This window comes from Panthera pardus, unplaced genomic scaffold (assembly GCF_024362965.1).
Source record: "Panthera pardus isolate Hobbes unplaced genomic scaffold, ASM2436296v1 HiC_scaffold_328, whole genome shotgun sequence".
Lineage (NCBI taxonomy): Eukaryota > Metazoa > Chordata > Mammalia > Carnivora > Felidae > Panthera > Panthera pardus.
In genome coordinates this window covers 457402-470023 of record NW_026526908.1, presented here as the reverse complement: position 1 = coordinate 470023, position 12622 = coordinate 457402, and positions in this window count along the sequence as shown.

Genomic DNA, 12622 nt, shown 5'->3' with positions numbered 1-12622 from the left:
AGTCACCGCTGGTCACTGATCCTTACCCACCATTACAAACCAGCCATATGCTAGGGTCATGTACCTGTCTATCTGACCCCAAGACAGGAGTCAGCGAATATTTCTGAAATAAATGAACACAAGCACCCCATGCATCTAGATATAGGAAGTTACCATCAACCCAGAAAACTCTCTTGGGCTCCTCTGCAAAAAGGGCAATCTTGCTACTATCCTCCATCACTGCAATTTCTGCTAGTTTGTTACCTGTGTGTATAGGAACCGCACTGTGTGCATTCGATGGGGGGTGAGAGTAGGTCCTCCTAGAAGCAAACACTGAAACAGAGACAGAACAGTGAAAGTACTATTAAGGGATACTAAGAAAAACAAAGTGGAGAGCGCAGGGTGAGCAGAGAAAGCATGCGGGCAGATCTGACACATTTTTAAGATATATAATCACCATACTCTGTCACCTGACACAGTCCTAGTCAAATTTCAAAATCGTTGTCGTATAAGGCAGTGAGATTTACGAGATTTGGGGTTATTTCCCTATGGTCTTATGTTTTGCTACGTGCATTCCCTCTTCGGTACTTAATCTGTGGCCTCAGATGAACACTTTAGTGTGTGGATGCATCTGCGAGTCTATATGTAATGGAATATGATTGTCTTCAGATCTCAGATGTAGAACTCTGATATACACATTCTCGTAATTATCTTTTTCTTTCTTTGTCTGGTAGGGCCTGAATCTTAATAGAATAAGTGTGCCGTTGTCTTCTTTAAAGTGGCAATCCCCAATCCCTGGGCAGAGGCGTTAACCATCTGGTTTAATGAACTTCTGTGACCATATTTTTTTGATGATCATTTGTGTGGAGATATCTTAATTGAAACAGTGAGAAGGGTGAGTGGATATTTCCCAGACATTTTGCAGATGCATTCTGTATTCAATGTCTTCTTTTCATTATGTCCTTAGAAACAAATATTACCCCTCTTTCACAGATAACCCATCTCAGGCTCTGTGTAGGTCCCACTGAGAATTGGTGTTCTGGCTGAGATAGCAGGAACACAGGGAAACCCTCGGGATATTGTGATAGAAGTTTAAGGAGATAGATGCAATGCCGTTGTCAGGTTATGTCAGGGGTCCAGCAGGGGTGGCATCTGGGCATCCCTGAATTGTAGGTCTACCCAGGCTAAAGGCCAATGCAGGCACTCAGCTGATCTAGATCCTGTCTTCACTTTTAGTCTCACTGAAGGATATGAACTTAGGCAGACAAGCATTTCCTTAAGACCAAGTTAAATTTCCTATATATCCAGGGCATTTTTTTCACCCATAAATATCCAGAACCTTCAGACAACGCAGGGAGACAACAACCTTTTTAGATGATCACCTGGGTGCACTTTGACAAATATGACATTTTGGAGAGGAAGCTTGCATTGTGCACTGAGAGTGATCCCACATAGCAGCTCCGTGTGGAACTCATGCTCCCTGCTCAGGCTGTGGTCAGGAATGGCCTGCAACTGCATCTCACTGAACCCAGTACCCTCCCCTCTGCACTTCCTCAAACTCTGCTTACTGTCCTCAAATTTCTCAAATTTCTATTCCTGTGTGATTCAAGTTTCCCCCATTCCTTCACTGGTGCTTCCATTATGGTGACCACAAGGTCTGTGTCATATAATGCATGTGCCCCATTTCACACAGGACACCTAAGGCACCTACACTTAGGGGTGCATCTCATCCTTCACAGAACTCAAAACATTGTGTCTGTAAAATATGCACCAGTACGCCCGATACATCTGTCTTTGTGTAAAAATCCTCTTTCTTTTTGACAGGAGAAACCTAAAGCTGACCTCATTACGGGGAAATGATACAGTCCATTGAACATATGTCCTGAGAAACTTGAGATATGTTACAAAGTCCTCAGGCAGTTTTGCAGTTGAATTGCCAAGCCCTAACAACCATCTCTACATTTTTCCCACAAAGTGTTTCACGAAGTAGATGAATATGCTTTAGAAATCCCTAACCACTTCAGTTTATCTACCCAAATAGAGGAGGCGGGGGATGGGGGGGGGTGGTTCATAGCCCATGACTGGTGATGAAAGACTTTCCATGGGGTTAGGGTTAGGGGTTAGGGTTAGCGGTTCGGGGTTAGGGTTAGGTTTAGGGTTAGGGTTAGATTAGATGGTTAGATTTAAAGGGTTAGGATTACGGTGAAGGTTAGGTTTAGGGTTTATGGGCTAGGGTTGGGGTGATGGTTAGGGTAGGGCTTAGGTGTTAGTGTTAGTATCAGCATTAGCTTCAGGGTTAGGTTCACGGTCAGGGTAGTGTCAGGGTCAGGGGATAGGGGTTAGGATTTAGGTTTTATTGTTTAGAGTTTAGGTTTTAGGTTTTGGGGTAGGTTTTAGGTTTTCGTGGTTATGTGTTAGTGGTTAGGTTTTAGGGTTATGGTCAGGGTCAGTGTTTGGTTTAGGGTTAGTGTGTAGGATTTATGGTTTAGGGATTAGGGTTAGAGTTTAAAGTTCAGGTCTAGGGTTTAAGTTTATGGTTGTAGTTAGGATTTGGGGTCTAGGGTTCAGCGTTTGGGTGTAGAGTTTTGGGTTAGTATTATTGTTGCTGATGGTGTTAGGGTAGGTTAGTGCCATGGTTTCGGTTAGGGATAGGATTTAGGGCTAGGATTTAGGTTTGGGTTTGGGTTTGGGTTAGGTTTAGGGTTCGTAGTTAGGATTCGGCCCTTGGACATTGCAGGGGCTGAACCACAGCATTGCAATTGTGTCTCCAAATGCCTGAGGTGAGGTTCGTAGGTCGTTTGCCTTTCAGGATTAGTCTTTTGCTTTCAATACAGACAATGTATGGGAGAGTGGTTTGGTAGGCCTCAGGGAATAATCTTGGGCAGCTGCAACCAGGTTTTGGAAATGACATGGTGATGTTCCAGGTTCTAAGCTGAGTGATCCTGCACCACTTCTGGACCCCAGGGCGTGTTGTTGTCAGACTTTGTTAGTGGGTCCGCATGGATAGAAAGCCTTAACTAGGGTTATGGTTTGTTACAGGGATGTCACCAGGGCTTAAGCGACTCTAGTTTCGTGATCTCCCTCTAGGACTGAATTGAGGACCCATGGGACGGTGCTTTTCAACTGTAGCGTTAGGGTTGAGATAGTGTTAGGATTCGGTTCAGGGTTCTGTTTAGGTTTAGGCATAGGTTTAGTGTTATGTTCCAGGAGACACTAGGCGCTGAAACCAGAGCAGTGTAGTTGTTTCCCGGAAAGCCTAATTTGAAGGAACAATGGATGGTGCCGATTAGGATTAGTCTTTGAGTTCCAAGGCTAGACGACTGTATGGGCCACTAGTCGGGTAGGCCTCTGGAAATCTCTCTGGAGCTTCAACCGGTCCTTCAAAAGGACATAGTAGGTTACATGTCCTATGCGGAGTTATGCTGCACCGCTTTTGTTCTCCAGGCATGTGGTGTTGTCATACGTTGTTATTGGGTCTAATAGCGAGAGAGCCTTATCTAGGGTTAGGGTTCTGTCCAGTGACATTTCCAGCTCCAAGCGAAACCAGTCGCGTCATCTCCCTCGAGGTCTGTAGTGAGGGCCAATATGACGATGCAGAGCAATTGTAGGGTTTGGGTCTAGTTAGGTTCGGTTTCAGTTGAGGTTTCTGATGAGGGTTAGAAGTAATGTTCGGGGTTTGTTCCCAGGACGTTCAAGGCGCTAAACACATAGCAGTGCACTTGTCTCCCCGAAGGGCTGAGTTGAGGGCACAAGGGAGGGTGCCAGTCAGGGTTTGTCTTTGGGTTCCAAGGCCAGACAACTCTATGGGCCACTGGTCGGTTAGGCCTCAGGAATACTTTTGAGCACCTGAAGCCCAACCTTGGAAACAACATGGTGATGTCCCAGCTTCTATGTGGAGTGATCCTGCACCGCTTCTGGACCCCAGGCGCGTGGTGATGTCAGATTTTGGTATTCGGTTCCATGGGAAGAGAGCCTTAGCTAGGCTTAGGGTTTGGTCCAGGGACGTCACCAGAGCTGAAGCCACTCCCGTCTCGTGATCTTCCTCGAGGGCTGAAGTGAAGGCCTGGGTGATGGTAAGGGTCAAGTGTACAGTTAGGTTTCGAGACTGGGTTAGGTTTTAGTTGGCGGTTCTGGTTGGGGTTAGGGTTACGGTTAGGTCCCAAGAGGCTCCAGGCACTGAACCTACAGCAGTGTGGTTGTCTACCCAACGGGGTGAGTTGAGGGCTCAAGGGAGGGTGCTAGTCAGGATTAGTCTTTGGGTTCCTATGCCAGATATCTCTATGGGCCACTTGTTGTGTAGGCGTCAGGATTCCTCTCAGATTGCTGCAGCCGGGTTTTGGAAACGACATGGTGAGGATCCAGATTATATGTTGAGTGATCCTGCACCATTTCTGCACCCCAGGCGCTTGGTGTTGTCAGACTTTGGTATGGGGTCCCCATTCGGAAAGGATGTTAGCTTGTGATAGGTTTCGGTCAAGGGACGTCGCCAGGGCCAAAGCCACTCCAGTCTTTTGATCTCCCTCGAGGGCTGAAGTAAGGGCCCATGCAACGGTGCGGCTCAACTGTAGGGTTAGTTTTTGAGATAGGGTTAGGTTTTGGTTGAGAGTTCTGGCTAGCGTTAGGTCCCAACAGGCTCCAGGTGCTGAAGCCACAGCAGTGCAGTTGACTCCCCGAAGGGCTGAGTTGAGGGCACAAGGGAGGGTGCCCTCAGGATGAGTCTTTGGATTTCAAGGCCAGACAACGCTGTTGGCCAATGTTCGGGTAGGCCTCAGGAATACTCTTGGACAGCTGCCACCAGGCCTTGGAAATGACATGGTGATGTTCCAGATTCTATGCTGAGTGATCCTGCACCACTTCTGGACCATAGGCTCGTGGTGTTGTCAGTTTGGTATTGGGTCCTTATGGGGAGAGAGCCTTAACTAGGGATAAGTTTCGGTTCAGAGACAACCCCAGGGCCGAAGCGACTCCAGTCTCATGATCTTTCTTGAGGGCTGAATTGAGGGTCCATGCAACGGTGTGAGTCATGGGTTTCGGTTTGAGATACGGTTAGGTTTCTGTTGAGGGTTCTGGTTAGGGTTAGGGTTAGTGTTAAGTCCCAGGATTCTCCCTGCGCTGAACCCACAGCAGTGCAGTTGTCTCCCTGAAAGGCTGAGTTGAGGGCACAAGGGAGGGTGCCGCTCAGGGTTAGTCTTTGGGTCCCAGGCCATACAATTCTATGGATCACTCGTCAGTTAGGACTCAGGAATTCTCTTGTGCACCTGTACTCAGGCCTTGGAAATGAGTTGGTGATGTTCCAGTTTCTATGCTGAATGATCCTACATCAATTCTGGACCCCAAGCACGTGGTGTTGTGAGACTTTGGTGGGTCCCAATGGGGAGAGAGCCCTAGCTAGGGTTAGGGTTCGGTCCAGGGATGTCCCCAGATGCAAAGTGACTCAAGACTCGTGATCTCCCTCGAGGGCTGAAGTGAGGTCCTATGTGACGGTGCGGGTCAAGTGTAGCATTAGGTTTCAGTTGAGGTTTCTGGTTAGGGGTAGGGTTAGGTCCCAGGAAGCTCCTGGCACTGAGTCCACAGCAGTGCAGTTATCTCCCCGAAGGGCTGAGTTGAGGGCACATGGGAGGATGCCGGTCATTTTTAGTATTTCCGTTCCAATTCCAGACAACTGTATGGGCCATTGGTTGTGTAGGCCTCAGCAGTCATTTCAGAAAGCTGCAGCCGGGCCTGAGAAATGACATGCTGAGGCTCAAGGTTCTATCTGGAATGATCCTGCACTGCTTCTGGACCCCAGTCTTGTGGTGTTGTCAGACTTTGGTTTTGGGTGTCCATGGGTAAGAGCCTTAGCTAGAGTATGGTTCCATCTAGGGTTGTCGCCAGGCTGAAACAACACCACTGTTGTGAATTCAATGGAGGGCTGATGTGTGGCTGTGAGTCTGCTATAGAGTTAGTGTGCTAGGTACGGTTAGGCTTAGGGTGAGGGTTATGTTTCAGTTCACCGTTAGTGTTAGGTCCCAGGTGAGTGAAGGCAGTGACTCTACAGCAAAACAGTTGTCTTCCTGAAGGCCTGAGTGCAGTACAGAAGGGAGGGTTTTTGTTAGCATTAATCTTTGGGTCCAAAGCCAGACAAACATATGGCCCACCCTTCGGGTAGGCCTCAGGATTCTTCTCGTGCAGCTGCTGTCATGCCTTGCATGTGAAATGGTGATGTTCCACGTTTCATGCCTAGTATTTATGCACCGATTCTCGATCCCATGTATGTGCTGATGTCAGACTTTGTAAATGAGTCCCCATGGGGATAGACAATTAGCTAGGGTCAGGGTTCAGTATAGGGAAGTCGCCAAGTCCCAAGTGACAAGTGTTTTGGATTCCATGGAGCGCTGAAGTGAGGGCACATGCGCGGCTGTGAATCTGGTTTAGAGTTAGTGTGCTAGATAGGGTTAGGTGTAGGGTGAAGGTTATGGTTCGGGTTATGATTAGGGTCAGGGTCAGGTCTCAGGAGGCTCTAGGCACTGAACCCACAACAGTGGTGTTATCTCCACAAAGGGGTGAGTGGTGTCCCCAAGGGAGGGTGTCAGTCAGGACTAGTCTTTGGGTTCCAAGGCCAGACAAATGTAAGGGTCACCATTCGGGTAGGCCTCAGGATTCGTCTCATGCAGCTGCAGTGGCGCTTTTGAAATGAGATAGTGATGTTCCACAGTCCATGTCGAGTATTTCTGTACAGATTCTTGAAACCGTGTGCATGCTGTTGTCAGACTTGGAATTGGGTCCCGATGGGAAGAGAGCCTTACCTAGGGTTTGTGTTAGGTCCAGGGAAGTCAGCAGGAGCGAATCGACTCCAGTTTCGTGATCTCCCTCGAAGACTGAATTGAGGGCCCATGGGACAGTTCGGGTCAAGTGTAGGATTTGGGTTAATGTTAGGGTTAGGTGTAGGGTGAGGGTTATGTTTAGGGTTACGTCAGGGCTAGGCTTAGGTCCCAGGAGTCTCTAGGCACTGACCCCATGCAGAGCAGTTGTCTCCCCGATGGGATGAGTGGAGTACATAAAGGAAGGTGCCAGTTAGGATTAGTCTTTGGTTTCCAATACCAAACAAATATTGGGCAAGCTTCATATAGGCCTCAGGAATCCTCTCGTTCAGCTGCAGTTCCTCTTTGAAAATGACATAGTGATGTTCCACGTTCCATGTTGAGTATTTCTGTACCGATATTCGAACCCATGTGCGTGCTCTTGTCAGACTTTGGAATTGGGTCCCCATGGGGAAAGAGCCTCAGTTAGGGTTAGGTTTCGGTCCATGGGCATCACCATGGCAGAAGCCATAGCAGTGTTGTGAATTCCATGGGGGGCTGAAGTGAGGGTATGTGCGTGGCTATGGGTCTGGTGTAGCTTATCGAGGTTGATAGGGTTAGGTGTAGGGTAAGAATTATGTTTAGGATTAGGATTAGGTTTAGTTCCCAGAAGACTCCGGACACTGATCCCAGAGCAGAGCTGGTGTTAACCTGAGGGATTGAGTGGAGTACACAAGAGAGGGTGCCGGTCAGGATTAGCCTTTGACTTCCAAGGCCAGAGAAATGTATGTGTCACCCTTCCTGTAGGATTTAGGAAGCCTCTGGTGCAGCTGCAGTCGTGCTTTGGAAATGACATGGTAATGTTCCGCGTTCCATGCCAAGTATTTCTGTACTGATTCTCGAGCCCGCATGCGTACTGTTGTCAGACTTTGGAATTGGGTCCCTGAGCCTTAGCTAGTGTTAGGGTTTGGTCCAAGGAAGTCGCCAGGCCTGAAGCAACTCCTGTTTTGTGATCTCCCTCGAGGGCTGAATTGAGGGCACATGCGAGGGTGTGGTTCAATGTAGTGTATGGTTAGAGATAGGGGTAGGTGTAGGGTGAGGGTAATTGTTAGGGGTACGGTTAGGGTTATGGTTTGGAAATAACGTGGTGATGATATATATTCCATGCCAAGTATTTCTACACCTGTTTACGAACCCTTGTGTGTGCTATTGTCAGATTTTGGACTTGTTTCCCCATGGGAGAGACACTTAGATAGGTTTAGGGTTTGGTCCAGGAATGTCACCAGGACCAAAGCAACTCCAGTGTTGTGAATTCCATGGAGCTCTGAAGTCAGGGCACATGCGCAGCTGTGGGTCTGGTGTAGACTTAATGAGATAGATAGGGTTCAGTGTAGGGTGATATTTAGGGTTAGGATTACTGTTACGTTTAGGTTTAGGTCCCATGACCCTCCAGACACTGACCCCAAACAGAGCAGGTGTCAACCTGAAGAGCTGAGTGTAGTACACAAGGGAGGGTGCCCGTCAGTATTCGTATTTGGGTTCCAAGACCAAACAAATGTATGGGCCACCCTTTGGGTAGGCCTCAGGATTCCTCCCGTGCAGCTGCAGTCACGCTTTGGAAGTGACATGTTGATGTTCCAAGTTCCATGCCAACTATTTCTGGACCAGTTCTTGAACCAGTGTGAGAGCTGTTGTCAGACATTGGAATTGGGTCCCAATGCATACAGAGCCATAGCTAGGGTTAGAGTTCATTCCAGCGGTGTGGCTATGGCCGAAGAGACTCCAGTGTCGTGATCTTGCTGCAGGGCTGAATTGAGTGCCCATGCGAGTGTGCGGGTCAAGTGTAGTGTTTGGGTTAGAGATAGGGTTAGGTGTAGGTTGAAGTTTATGATTAGGGTTATGATTAGGGTTAAGGTTAGGTCCTAACCCAGCAAGCTCCAGGCACTGAATGCAGAGCAGAACAATTGTCTCCCCTAAGGGCTGAGTGTAGGATACAATGGAGGGTGACTGTCCGGATTAGTCTTTGGGTTCCAAGGACAGGCAAATGTATGGGCAACCCTTCGGGTTGGCCTCAGGAATCCTCTTGTGCAACTGCAGTTGTGCTTTTGAAATGACATGGTTATGTTCCACGTTCCATGCTGAGTATTATTGCACCGATATTCGAACCCTTGTGGGTGCTGTTGTCAGGTTTTAGAATTGGGTCCCCATGGAGAGAAAGCCTTAGCTAGGGTTAGGGTTCAGTCCAAGGAAGTCGACAGGGCTGAAGCGACTCCAGTCTCATGATCTCCCTGAGGGCTGTGTTGAGGGCCCTAGAGAAGGTGGGGGTCAAGTATAGGGTTCAATTAGAGATAGGGTTAGGTGTAAGTTGAAGGTTATGTTTAGGGTTTCGTTTAGGGTTAGTTTTAGGTCCCAGGAGGCTCCAGGCACTGAACCCACAACAGTGCAGTTGTCTCTCCGAAGGGATGAATGGAGTACATAAGGGAGCGTGCCAGTCAGTGTCAGTTCATAGGATCCAAAGCCAGAGAGATGTTTGGGCCACCCTTGGAATAGGCCTCAGGAATCCTGTCGTGCAGCTGCAATCACACTCTGCAAAAGACATGGTGATGATCCATGTTCCATGCCGAGTATTGTTGCACCGATTCTCGAACCCGTGTGCGTGCTGTTGTCAGACTTTTGAATTGGGTCCCCGTGGGGATAGACACTTAGCTAGGGTAAGAGTTCGGTACAGGGAATTGCTAAGCCCGAAGCGACACCAATGTTATTAATTCCATGGAGGGCTGAAGTGAGGGCACATGTGTGGCTGTGGATCTGGTTTACTTTTCATGTGCTAGTAGTGTAGGTTGAGGGTTATGGTTAGGGTTATGTTTATGGTTAGTGTTAGGTCCCAGGAGCCTCTCCATCCGTATAGTTTCAAATGGCAAGATTTTATTCTTTTTGATGGCTAAGTAATATTCCATGGTGTGTGTATGTATGTGTATACACACACACGCACACACACACATGTAGATACTATGTATGTATGTATGTATATATACCATGTCTTTATCCATTCCTCCATCGATGGACATTTGGGCTTTTTTCCATACTTTAGCTATTGTTGATAGTACTGCTATAAACTTTGGGGTTCACGTGTCCCTTCGAAGTAGCATATCTGTATCCCTTGCATAAATACCTACTAGTGCACCTGTTGGGTTGTAGAACAGTCTTCTTTTTCGTTTTTTGAGGAACCTACCTACTGTTTTCCAGAGTGGCTGCACCAGCAGTGCAAGCCAGTGCACCAGCAGTGCAAGAGTTCCTCTTTCTCCATTTCCTCGCCAACATCTGTTGTTGCCTGCGTTGTTAATGTTAGCCATTTTCACAGGGGTGAGGGGGTGTTTCATTGTGGTTTTAATTTGTATTTTCCTGATGAGTGATTTTGAGCATTTTTACATGTGTCGGTTGGCCATCTGGATGTCTTCCTTGGAGGAGTGTTTGCTCATGTCTTTGCCCATTTCTTCACTGGATTACTTGTTTTTTGGGTGTTGAGTTTGGTATGTTCTTTATAGATTTTGAATACTAATCCTTTATCTCATATGTCATTTGCAAATATCTTCTCCCATTCTGTTGGTTGCCTTTTAGTTTTGCTGATTGTTTCCTTCTCTGTGCAGGTTTTTATTTTGATGAGGTCCTAATACTTCAGTTTTGCTTTTGTTTCCCTTGCCTCTGGAGATGTATTGGGTAAGAAGATGTGGACGCCAACATTAAGAGGTTTTTGCCTGCTTTCCCCTTGAGGATTTTGATGGCTGCCTATCTTACATTTAGGTCTTACATCCGTTTAGAGTGTCTTTTTGTGTGAGAAAGTGGTCCAGGCTCGTTCTTCTGCATATCACTGTCCAGTTTTCCCAGCACACTTGCTGAGGAGACTGTCTTTATTCCATTGGATCTTCTTTCTTTTGGTCAAAGACTAGTTTGCCATACATCTGTGGGTCCAATTCTGTGTTTCTGTTCTGTTCCATTGATCTGAGTGTCTGTTCTTGTGCCAGTACCATACTGTCTTGATGATTACAGCTTTGTAATACAGCTGGAAGTCCAGGATTGTGATACCTCCTACTTAGGTTTTCTTTTTCAAGATTGCTTTGGCTATTCGGGGTCTTTTCTGGTTCCATACAAATTGAAGGATTGTTTGTGTAACTCTGTGGAGAATGCTGGTGTTATTTCGATAGGCATTGCATTGAATATGTAGATTGCTTTGGGTACTATTGACATTTTAACAATATTTGTTCTCCCTATCCAGGCTCATGGAATGTTTTTTGTTTTTCTGTGTTTGTCATCTTCAATTTCTTTCATAATCTTTCTATAGATTTAAGTGCATAGATTTTTCACCTCTTTGGTTAGATTTATTCCTAGGTATTTTATGGGTTTTGGTGCAATTGTAAACGGGATGGATTCTGTGATTTCTCTTTCTGTTGCTTTTTTGTTTGTGTATAAGAATGCAACTAATTTCTGTGCATTAATTTTATACCCTGCCACTTTGCTGAATTCATGGATCATTTAACAGTTTTTTGGTGGAATCCTTTTATCAAGAAAGGATGCTGTATTTTGTCAAATGGTTTCTCTGCATCTATTGAGTGCGTCATGTGGTTCTTGTCTTTATTTTATTGATGTGATGAATCACATTGATTATTTTGTGGATATCAATCCAGCCAGGTTAAATCCCACTTGGTCATGGTGAATAAAGTTTAAATGTATCATTGGATCTGGTTGGCTAATATCTTGTGGAAGATTTTTGCATCCATGTTCATCATGAAAATTGGTCTATACTTCTACTTTTTAGCGGGATCTTTGTCTAGTTTTGGAATCCAGGTAATGCCAACTCATAGGAAGAGTTTGGATGTTTCCTTCCATTTCTATTTTTGGGACAGCTTCAAGAGAATAGGTGTTAACTCTTCCTTAAATGTTTGGTAGAATTCCCCTGGAGAGCCATCTGGCCCTGGGCTCTTGTTTTTTTGGGAGATTTTTGATTACTAATTCAATTCTTTACTGGTTATGGGTCTGTTCAAAATTTCTATTTCTTCCTCTTTCAGTTTTCATAGTTTGCATATTTCTAGGAATTTGTCCATTTCTTCCAGATTGTCCATTTTATTGGTATATAATTGCTGATAATATTCTCTTATTCTTTTTTGTATTTCTGCTGTTTTGGTAGTGATCTCTCCTCTTTCATTCTTGATTTTATTTATTTGGGTCCTTTCCTTATTCTTTTTGATCCAACTGGTTGGTGGTTTATCAATTTTATTTATTTCAAAGAACTAGCTTCTGGTTACATTGATCTCTTCTACTGTTTGTGTGGGTGGGGGGGGGGTTGTTGTTTGTTTTTGTTTTCAGTTTTGAAAGCATTGATTTTTGCTGTAATCTTTATCATTTCTTGTCTTCTGCTGGATTTGGATTTTATTTGATGATCTTTTTTCCATTACTTTAAGGTATAAGCTTACGTCATGTATCTAAGACTTTTCTTCCCTCTTTAGGAAGGCCTGGATTGCTAAACTTCCTCTTATGACTATCTTTGCTGCATCCCAGAGGTTTTGGACTGTGGTGTTATCAGTTTTATTGGCTTCCATGTACTTTTTAATTTTCCCTTTAACTTCTTGGTTCACCCATTCATTCTTTTTTTTAATTTTAGTTTTTATTATTTACAATTTATATCCAAATTAGTTACCGTACAGTGCAACAGTTATTTCATGAGTAGATTCCTTAGTGCCCCTTACCCATTTAGTCCATCCGCCCCACAACCCCTCCAGTAACCCACTGTTTGTTCTCCATATTTATGTGTGCACTTCTTTTGTACACCTCCCTGTTTTTATTTTTGTTTCCCTTCCATTATATGTTCA